This window comes from Chlorocebus sabaeus, chromosome 11 (assembly GCF_047675955.1).
Source record: "Chlorocebus sabaeus isolate Y175 chromosome 11, mChlSab1.0.hap1, whole genome shotgun sequence".
Classification (NCBI taxonomy): Eukaryota; Metazoa; Chordata; class Mammalia; order Primates; family Cercopithecidae; genus Chlorocebus; species Chlorocebus sabaeus.
Genome location: NC_132914.1, coordinates 82,539,387 through 82,551,074, shown reverse-complemented (window position 1 = coordinate 82,551,074; position 11,688 = coordinate 82,539,387).

The following is an 11,688-nucleotide window of genomic DNA, read 5'->3' as shown; positions in this document are numbered from 1 at the left end:
CTTCTGGTGACACTCAACCTTATGATGGAGGTAAGCATGATTTGGAAGGCAGCTAGGTAGATCAGGTCCTTCAAACTTCAGTTCGCAGGTGGCCGTGTACTCTGATCACACATTAGGACTGCCCTGACTGTTGCTTATGGGGGTGGGGGCTGGGGGATTTAGCCATACCACATGTGCTTTTCATTAGTGAGAATTATATTTTACCTTTGAAGTTCTTGTTTTAAAATCCAATATACTAAATGTTCAGCAATCCAAATTATATATAACTACTCAAGAATTTTACATATATCTTTATGGGCTTACAGATTTCTGTATGAACTACAAACTTTCTTTTACATATACTAAATCCAAAGAACATTTATTTTGGAAACTTTTCGGTGCTCTACTCCAAAACAGATAAACATGACTCAAGAAAGCTAGGTGTATTAGATAAATTGTGCAATCCCATTTCTGAGTCAGGCATTCCAAAGACTTGTTTTTAACAACAAAAATCAGGTAGACATACACATTTACCCTGCAACAAAATCTATATAATTATTTCCTAAATTGGTTGTTACCTAATGAAATGACTCTGTTCTTTTTAGATTAGAAAAATCACCTATATTATACAACACCTTTTGGAAATTCACTACATAAACTGATATATTAATGGTTCTGAAAATTCCCAGAGGATGGAAATTGGTTTAAACTTGTTTTGCCTAGCAGATAAACAAACTTATAATATGTTTGCTTTTGAAGCACACCTGTTATCAACCTGAATAATAAAAGATCTTTGAAACACATTGTGGAGGAAAATATTAATCTAGATGACAAATACAGAAAAATCAATATTTTTCCCCTATGGATTAGGTAAGTGGGCAACTTTGAGCATGTCATCTGTTACTTTCAATCTCTGGAAGGGAGAGGGAACCCAATCTTTTCCTACAACTTCAGTAAGTTACAAATTTAGCAGCCTAGCGTTCAACTTTGTATGCTTTTGTGCTCAGGGAAGCTAAATTGCTATAGTCTGAATGTTTGTGACCCCTCAAAAATCATATGCTGAAATTTAATACCCACTTTGACGATATTAAGAGGAGGGACCTTTGAGGGTGTTTAGGTCATCAGGGTGAAGCCCTCATGAATGAGATTAGTGGCCTATAATGAACCTAAGAGACAAGAGTTTTTTCCTTCACCCATATGAGGACGCAGTGAGAAGGCATCATCTATCAGTGGCCAAATCTATCTTGTTAGTGCCTTGATCTTGGACTTCCCAGCCTCCAGACTGTAAAAATAAATTTCTGTTGTTTGCAAGCCACCCAATTGATGGTATTTTGTTACAGCTTTAATGACCTAAGACATAAGGCTTGCCAGGAATTACTTGAAAATGATCGATATCATTTCAAAAATTCTAAACTCAAATTTCTAATTTAATTTTAAACACATCAAAATAAGGTGTAAACTACATATTAATATTCATAATACATCCTAAATTGGCTAAGGATTTGAATTAATTAAACTGGTTTAATTCATGCATTTAAAAACATCAAATAAATATTCATTGAGCACCAAGCATTGGTTATTTACATGCTGCAAACATGCTGCTGAAAAAGATAGATTCTTTGTCCTTAAGGATGATGACAGAGATGGATGTATTATACGAGTAATAGGGATGAAATGAGTGTTGTGATAGAGTAAACATAGGATGGTACAGGAGCAAATCAGAGGAGCGTTTAGCCAAATCCTAGGGTATGGTTTCAGGGAAGATATCCCTAGGACATAGGATTACCAAATAAAATAGAGAATGCCCAATAACATTTGATTTTCATACAAACAATGAGTGATGTCTTAATATAATTATGTCCCAAGTAATATCTGTTGCTACAAGTCTTGAATTTCCATTTGCTAAATTTGACAGTCCTACTTGAATACAACCTTTAAGTTTCAATCCGAAGAAAACAATGCATTAGCCAAATGAACAGCCAGAAAAGACCAATAGAGGCAAATGAACTTATGTGTACAAGGTGAATATTTAAGCATAGACAGAGTGCCTGAAGAGAAGTACATGCAGGTTAGTGTAGCAGGATTAGAGATTTGGATGAGGAAAAGATATGTAATCATATTTTGGATTACCTGTTTTCTTTAGAGATGATGGAGAGCCATTAAGTAGTTTTATGGTTAGTGCTATCAGAATTGTGATTTAGAAAAAAAACATCTGGAGTGGGACCAGACTCAACATAAGAATGATCCTGAGTGGGCCAGGTGCAGTGGCTGGTGCCTGTAATCTCAACACTTTGGGAAGCTGAGGCAGGAGGATCACTTGAGCCTGGGAGTTCAAGATCACTCTGGCAATATAGCAAAACTTCATCTCTGAAAAAAGAGGAAGAAGAGGAAGAAGAAGAAGGAAGAAGAGAAGAAGAAGAAGAAGAAGAAGAAGAAGAAGAAGAAGAAGAAGAAGAAGAAGAAGAGGAGGAGGAGGAGGAGGAGGAGGAGGAGGAGGAGGAGGAGGAGGAGGACGACGAGGAGGAGGAGGAGGAGGAGGAGCAGCAGGAGGAGGAGGAGGAGGAGAGGAGGAGGAGGAAGAGGAGGAGGAGAGGAGGAGGAGGAGGAGGAAGAGGAAGGAGGAGAAAGAGGAAAGAAGCAAGAAGACAGAAGGAAGAGGGAAGGAGGAGGAAGAGGAGAAGAAGGAGGAGGAAAGAAGAAAGGGGAAAGAAAGAAAAAAGGAAAGAAGGAAGAAAGGAAGGAAAGGAAGGAAAGGAAAGAAAAGGAAGGAAGGAAGGAAGGAAGGAAAGAAAGAAAGAAAGAAAGAAAGAAAGAAAGAAAGAAAGAAAGAAAGAAAGAAAGAAAGAAAGAAGAAAGAAAGAAAGAAAGAAAGAAAGAAAAGGAAGGAAGGAAGGAAGGAAGGAAGGAAGGAAAGAAAGAAAGGAAAGAAAGGAAGGAAGGAAGGAAGGAAGGAAGGAAGGAAGGAAGGAAGGAAGGAAGAAGAAAGAAAGAAAGAGAAAGAGAAAGAGAAAGAAAGAGAAAGAAAGAAAGAGAAAGAAAGAAAGAGAAAGAAAGAAAGAAAGAAGAGAGGGAGGGAGGGAAGGAAAGAAGGAAGGAAGGAAGGAAGATACTGTGTATTGTTAGTAAATTTACTGTGGGATGATAGTGGCTTGAATTAATATGATGGCAATACAGGTGAAGGGAATTAACGACTTAAAATAGATTTAGAAATTACAGTAGTGCTTGGAAGTTCAGATCCTGAAGTCAAACTGCTCTGCCACTTATGAGATGTACGTGGTAATTTCCCAAAGAAGTGAAGAATACAGTTGTTTTATTCTAGGTAAGTAGATTCCCTCTCTGAGCTGCTTCTCGCTTAATATGGGCCTAATAATACATAGGATTGTTGTAGTAATAAAATAAATAATACATTAAAAACACTTACCGTAAGATTTGATAGCTGATTGCCTATGAGTGAGAAGAGACAGGAATAAAATAAATAACACTCAAGTTTGTATTACAGAGGAAATAAGAAAGAAATGAAAAGCAGAAGTAGCCGAAGAATGGACTCACACAAATATAGTCAACTCATCTTTGACAAAGGAGCTAAGGTGATTCAAGTGAGAAAGGATACTTTTTTTTCAATAAAATACTGTTTTTCAACAACTAGACATCCACATACAAAAGAAAAAAAGGGAATCTAGACATAGGCCTTATACTTTTCACAAAAATTAGCTCGAAAGGTATCAAATACTTAAGTGTAAATCATAAAACTGTAAAACTCCTAAGAAATAACATAGGAGAAAATCTAGGTGACCTTATGTTTGGTAACAACTTTTTAGATACAATACCAAAAGCCCGAACCACAAAAGGAAAAATTGGTAAGTTGGACTTCATTAAAATTAAAAACTTCTGCTCTGTGAGTAACTTTGTCAAGAGAAAGAATTAAAAGCCATAGAACATGGAAAAATGCAAAACCTATATCTGACAAAGAACTTGTATTTAAAATATCAAAGAACTCTTAAAACCCAACAAGACAACAACAACAACAAAAATTTAAAAATGGGTAAAAGATCTGGGCACCTCACCAAAGAAGATATAGAGATACAAAACAAGTGTATAAAAAGATGTTCAATATCATGTTATCAGTGAATTGCAAATTAAAGCAATGAAATACCAGTGTGCATCTTTTATAACAAGTAAAATCCAAAACACGGACAACAGTAAATGTTAGAGAGGATGTGGAGCAAGAGGAACTCTCATTCATTGCTGGGGGAATTACCAAATTGTTGAATGATTTTGGAAGACACTTTGGCAGTTTCTTATAAAAGTAAGTAAACTCTTACCATATGATCCAGAAACCATACTCCCTGTAATTTACCCAAAGAAGTTGAAATCTTATGTCCACGCAATAATCTGCACATGATTGCTTATAATAGCTTTATTCATAATTGCCAACCCTTACAGCAACCAAGATGTCCTTCAATATGAATGGATAAACAAGCTGTGTTACATTCATCCATATGATGTTTTTCAGTGATGAAAAATGAGCCAAGTCATGAAAATATTTGGAGAAAACTCAGATGAAATGAAGTGAAAGAAACAAATCTAGAAAGACTATATACCTTGTGATTACAACTGTATGATATTCTGGAATAGGCAAAACTTTAGAGACAATAAAAAGATAACTGGTTTTCAGAGGTTTGGAAGAAGGAAAGAAGGGATGGATAGGTGGAACAAAGGGGATCCTTAGGCCAGTAAATCTATTCTGAATGCTACCGTAATGGTGGATACATATCATTATATATTTGTCAAAACTCATAGAAAGTACAGCACCAAGAATGAACCCTGTTGCCAGCTGTAGACTTTAATAATAATGTATTCATAATGTCATATCAATTGTAAAAATTTAGAGCACTAATACAAATATTAATAACAGAAAGGGGTAAACAAAACTCTCTGTGCTTTCTACTCGATTGTTCTGTAAACCTGAGACTGTTCTTGAAAATATGGTCTATTAATTATGTGTATATGTTGTACAAAAGCAGGGGTGGGTTGGGATGTTATGTTCCATTTTCAGCCTCCTAATATATGGTGTGCCTGTGAGCACAAGTAGGTGATCAGATAAATAACTCTGCTCTTTAGAAGGGAGACCTACACGTTCCCTTCCTCTTAAGGACCCCTTTGCTTTCCTCAGGATTACTCCCATGCTCCTAGTACTTCTCTGGTTTTCAAATTGGACTGCGTGTTTGTTTTAATACCTTATATCTTCAAGTTAGCTCCTTAGAAATCACTGAATAGATGGATGAGTGATTCATGTTAGTGAGGTAAGAGGGGACAAAGCAGTGAGCACAGACTGGCTCAATTGCCTAGCTCAATCTCTGTCCTATATCTCACTAGAAGTTTGACATCCAGAAATCTTAACTTCTCTGAGTCAGTTTTCTTACCTGAATAGGCGAATAAGAGAACCTACTCATCTGTCACACAGTGAGCACTGTTAAAGTGTTTGATCAATAAAATTGATGTTAATGAATTTGTGTTCTTCCCTTATACAACTGTTGGGACTCCCAGATACAATCCTTTAAGAGCTAACTGTATTGGAGGGAATTTCACACCAGCTAGCATTGCTGATGATTCTCTTGTCCCCTAAATCACATTAAATGTAAATATCTCTTACATCTGTGCAGTGCCATCTACTGGTAAAAAAAAAAAATTAAAAATTAAAAATAAGTGGATTTAATATTTTCCTCATTAATAATAAAATTTTTAAAGCATCCAAATGTTTAAAAACATATTGAGACCTCAGATCTTTTGCTAGTCTGATATCTTTCCTTTGACCTATTTTTGGATTTTGAAAAAGCAGACTTTGCAAAACAAACAAAAAAATTAATACATACACAAAATTTTAAAAGAAGAAATGCCTTTTTAGTAATGTTTTGAACTGACTAGATTATTTAGGGGTTAAAATAATAACTTTCAATTTGCATCTAAGTGTCCAAATTGCTGAATGGTTTACAAACTCAGAAAGACAAATAAAAGAGCAAGGCCAAAGTGTTGCAGGCCCATGGTAGAGGAGTAGCTTCCATGGGGTTTATCAGCTGGGTTTACTCAAGATTGTGTCATTCACTTTAATAGCATTAGCTCAATATATACTCTAGGGAAAGTAAGAAAGCTGCTTACTTACCTGTGCTGTCCAACGAATTGGTAGCTGCTCTTTCCATGAATGTCACATAAGATTTTAAACTTGAAGAATGGACTTTAGCTAGGTATAGGCTCCAGGAAAGAGGAAAATAAATTTTAAAAGAACAAGGCATAGATAAAAAGCCTGGGAAAGACACTATAGAAGGGACATCATGAGTAAGAGATAAATATATTAAAGAAGCTCATACAATGAGTATGAGATGGCAAGTACAATTAATATTTCCCTTAGGTACTGTAAATTGCCCTAAAATTGGGTTTTTCCTCATTTTGCAATAGACCTTAATACTGATCTCTAGTTTTTCTTTTATATGATGTTATCAAATTGGTTTTATCGATTTTCTTTCGTGACTTCTTGACTAATTTGACTTGTTGATATGGTATCTGAGGATAAACCTATGTGATTTTTAAGTGTTTTTAAATTCTCTTACATAGAACGGCTTAAATAGAAGATGATTTTTTTTATTCCACATTTTTGATTTTTTGTGGTCAGATTCCATGAATATACAAGATTGTTATGGAGTACTTTAAAAAAAAAAAAAAGCTTCTGTTAAAGGACTAGAATAAACTCAATCTGCCCCAAAGGGATTTGTTTGTTAATTGCTTTGGTCCACTTTACAAGGTCAAATCCATTCTCCTAATGACGAATCTCATCTGTTGTGGCAAAGAAAGAAATGTTTTCTTTCACTTCTACGTGTGGCAAGAGCTCATTCATCTCAGTAAGTTCTGAAGAGAAATCTAGCTACATCAGAGAGAGGAGTATTCAAAGGGCAACTGATGGCCAGGAAGATATATGGAATTCACTTTCTTGAGACAGACATTCAAATGGTAACAAGTGATAGAAAACAGCTCTATATTTCAGCGTGATGTGTGTTCGCTCCTGATGATTAAACCCCCTGTGGGCCATCTGCGTTTAATGGGTTAGAACTACTTTGTAGCTGCAGTTTTTCCTTCCACTGCTCTCTTATTTATTTGAGAGGAGGCCGATCTCCACTCTTTAAAAGTTAAGCATGTAAGAAACCCTGCCAAGAGAATCAGAAAGAAAAGGCAAATTTATAGCCTAGTGTTGTTTTAAGCATTTAGTAGTATAAATAAGAAGTGTAGATAAATGTGTACAAGTAGATGCATAAGTGACCCTTTGTTTATCTCAGTTACATTATTTGCCTAAATTCCAGAGCAGAATTAACCCAATTAGTTTATATAATGGCTTAATGCTGTCCCTCAACTGAGCTATTAGAAATATACATAACTGATGCTAGATGAGGGATGGTGTTCTTTTACCTATAAGTCAAGCCTTGGAGACTTCAGTTCATAGCCAGTGATTTCTGTAGTTAAAAATAAGAATCCAGTGTGGAAATTATGGTAATTTGAAGCAATGTACACTATTGCTGTTATTAATGCAATCAAATTAAACTTATGGTTTAAAGTAGCAATGATGATAATGGTTTTCTATATCTGTGGCTGTCTAACCTGAGATATGTCACATTTTACTAACATCTCATTACTTTTCTCTGACTTAGAAAAGTCAGCAGCCATAAGCACTCAATAAATATTTGCTGAATTGATTTGAACTCTGAGAACTGCGAGGTGAGATGGAACTGATCATCAGTGACATATCTGGCATCAGAATCTTGATTCTGTTCTGCCAAACAGTGACTTTAGCCAAAGCCAATGGAAACATGACATGAAGAATTTTAAATCTATGAAATCTTCACACAGCTACAAATGCTAATCTGAGTCATATAACTACATGAGCCTAGCAAATTCTTTTTTGCCATTATTTTCACTCTGAATATGTTGACTATTTTTAGGGTTTCTTTTCTTAGTATTTAGTTCTCTTCCTAGGTCATTAAAAAATATTTCTAAGGTGTTTCTATGATTCCCTTTTTCCTGACTTTTTTTTTTTTTTCCTTTGGACTAGAAAACATATCCACAAGGGTAGCTCCTTAGAACTTTAAAAACATCAATCAATTTCACAGCTGGGAATAGAGGGGTTTAGATAAGAGATAGTTGTTCTTCCATTAAAACTCAGTTTATACAATTTAGAAAACAGTTTTGTATAAAGTGAGACAGACTTTGGCCTGCCGAGGCAGACAAAGAGTTAAATTAAAGACACAAAAGCAATACACAGCTGCCTCTTTTTCTTCTCCCATTCATGGAGTAGGGAGTATTTTTCCTCTAATGACCTCAGAATTTTCTCTCTCTCTTTTTTTTTGGTCAGAGATCAAGGGGCATACCAGGGTGAAACCTTCTTCTTATGGAACTTTACTATCAGCTTTCTGCAGATGTGCATTTTGAAGTACACTTATAATTTTTCCACTTTTTGTTATACATTTTATATATAGATAGATCTATTAATATATGCATGCTATTTTTTAATATTATGAAAGTTTCAGTAAATGTCACACATCCAACTAAAGTGAATATTCCTTGAAAACAAAGTCCGTGGCTTGGATTTATTCATAACCTCTATGGCCAGCACAGCACATTAAAATATGAGCTCAGCACATTTTGTTTAAATTAACAGTATTACAGAAAACTTGAAAAAATTATTGAATAAAAAAATCATTTTTTGTTGAGCTTGAGAACTTTGGTCCAGTTAATAAACATAATAAAAAAAAACAAAATGAAATATTTAAAATTAGAGAAAAGCTGTGGAATGATATAAATAATAAAGGATTACAAACATTTTAACTAGCATGAACATAGCTTTTCTAAACTTATTTGGGTTCTATTTAAAACAAAAAAGAGATAAAATATCATTTCTATAATTCATTCATCTTTCAATGTCTGTTTCAAATGTCATCTCTTCTCTGTAGTCTTCCATGACCTATAAAATATTAAATTAATTAATCTCTTACCTGTTTTCCAATAGTATTTTGCTTGAGACACTTTCATGTCATACTGTAATTATTTGTTTGACTCTCTCTGGTCTCCCCAATCAGCATGTTAGTTTCTCTAAGGTCTTGGCTCAAAGTGGGTTGTCAGTAAATGTTTGGTATATTGAGCAAAACTGGATTTAAAAATTCAAAAATGAAGAGAAAGAAGTCTAACATTGACTTAATAGAAGGAAAAATTAAAGCCTATTTTAAAATAATTTCATTTAAGTACTTCACAGAATAAAATAAAATACTTTAAAAATGCATATTTAAATTATTTTTTTCTTCATCGCTTAAAAAAAAAAAGTCTGCAGAATAAGGAGGCATCAGGAGAGGCTTTTAACAGGAGATCCTTATACTCTTTGTCCCTAAGTTACCTCATAATGTGAAAGGGAGATGATAATTATACCCACTGTCATAAAATTATGAAAGTCAAATGAGAAAATAAATATGAAAGTGCTCTGTTAATTTAAAGCTTTATGCAACTTTTTAAAGGAGCTACCCTTGTGGATATGTTTTCTGGTTCAAATTTTTTTTTAAAAGTCGAAAAAATATTCATAGAAACACCTTAGAAATATTTTTTAGTGAAGTAGGAAGAGGACTAAACGTTAAGAACGAAAATCCTAAAAATAGTCAACGTATTCAGAGTGAAAATAATGGCAAAAGAGAATGTCCTACGAACGCTTTTGGCAATTCAGTAAGGTTTGTGAATTCTTACTTAGAAAATGATTTGAAGTAAAAGAAAATGCATAGGCTTAGGAGCAAAACAAAGTATGTTCAAATACAGGCATCCAAATAGTTACAAAACTAACTCTACGATGTAGTGATATCTGTGCATCTTTATGATAGATCAGCAAGAGCCAGAAACAGAGCTAAAAACTATGTCAATGTTGAAGTCATGTTTGAAAATTGCCTTAATCAAATTATGAATTTTAATTATAGTTATTTCAAGGAATCTACAACAACTCTACATGAAAATATCTACTCTTTCTATTGGTGACAAATTCATAGGTATTGCTAATACTACTGAGATATATTGTCTATATGTTAAATGAAAGAAAATGCTAAGTTTTATTCTAGATATTAGTGAAAATAAAGATTTAATTATTTTCCATCTCAGTTCATGGAAACTCTAAATTATATCCAGACAGGCATCCTCCCCTGTTTTCTGTGTAAATAGCTCATAGGGGGTTCCTTTTGCCTCCTACTGAAAAGCTGTCATGTTTTGACAATGCTAACAATTGCTCTGGATTATTCTCTTAAGCCTTTAAAATATACCTCAAGGTAAACAGGTAAAATAAATATTGCAAATATACACTATGTGAAGACACATGAAAAAACTTCAGTACATAATGTTTCTTTTTTTAAAAAAATCAAAAGTATACTATAAAATAGGGTCATGATGAAATTTTCAGGTGAAATAATGGATTTGCCCCTTGGACATGGAAAACACATAGTGGTATGCAATTCTAAGAATAAAAAGGTACTAAAAGGGCTTCTTTCAGTTCTTTACTATTTTATTCAGTAAAATTGAAGAATTTGCTAGTTCCAGTCTTGAAGCATTGTTCACCATCTTGCAGTACATTTCCCAGGTTAATGATAATATGCTTATATAAAGAGAATTATTGAAAAAAAATCCTCTTTCAGCATTTACTATGTGCTATAAAATATCACATTTAATCATTTTTGAGATTTTGGGCCATAAATGGGGCTGTACTGCTAGGCATTTCATTTAGGACTTCATTTGCATATTTGACCACTAGTAAAATTATTTAAAACTACCTGGCATATATAAAATATATATAATAGGATTTGGAGGCTAAGAACTAAAATATTATTTAATGTATCACTTTAATAAGTAGATTCTCTTGCAAAAAGTCATACTTCTTAGTCAATGCAATATATGAATTCCTATAAGGAAATAATATCTGTTGGAATTTTAAATGCCTAATTTCTTAAAGTAGAAATAGGTTAAAGAGAACAATTATGCATTAAATAATAAAGATATATTTTTATATTCTAATTAGAGAGAAGAGAGGTCACCACCAACTGGAATTTTAAAAATAAGATCCTTTAATCTTTCTCCTAAAATATTTGATAGTGTAAGTGACAAATATTTTAATACAAAATATAGCTAACATAATTACTTATTGTATAGAATACTATCTGAATTAAATGTTGAAAGACAGAAATAAGAGCCACTGATAAATTTAGAAAATTAAAATTTTCAAAGCTTTCATAAACACTGTAATTGATCTTTTCACTTCTTATTTCATCCAAGGAATTTTTTTAGTTGCTGGTTAACTAAAACTATAGTATTACATATAGAACAGCATTACATAAAACAGATGGAGGCCGGGCATGGTGGCTGACACCTGTAATCCCAGCACTTTGGGAGGCTGAGGTCAGAAGTTCGAGACCAGCCTGGCCACTACAGTGAAACCCTGTCTCTACAAAAAATACAAAAAATTAGCCAGGCGTGGTGGCAGGCACCTGTTATCCCAGCTACTCAAGAGGCTGAGACAGGAGAATAGCTTGAACCTGGGAGACAGAGGTTGCAGTGAGCTGAGATCGCACCCTTGCACTCCAGCCTGGGCAACAAGAGCGAAACTCCACAAAACAAAACAAAACAAAACAAAACAAAACACACACACAC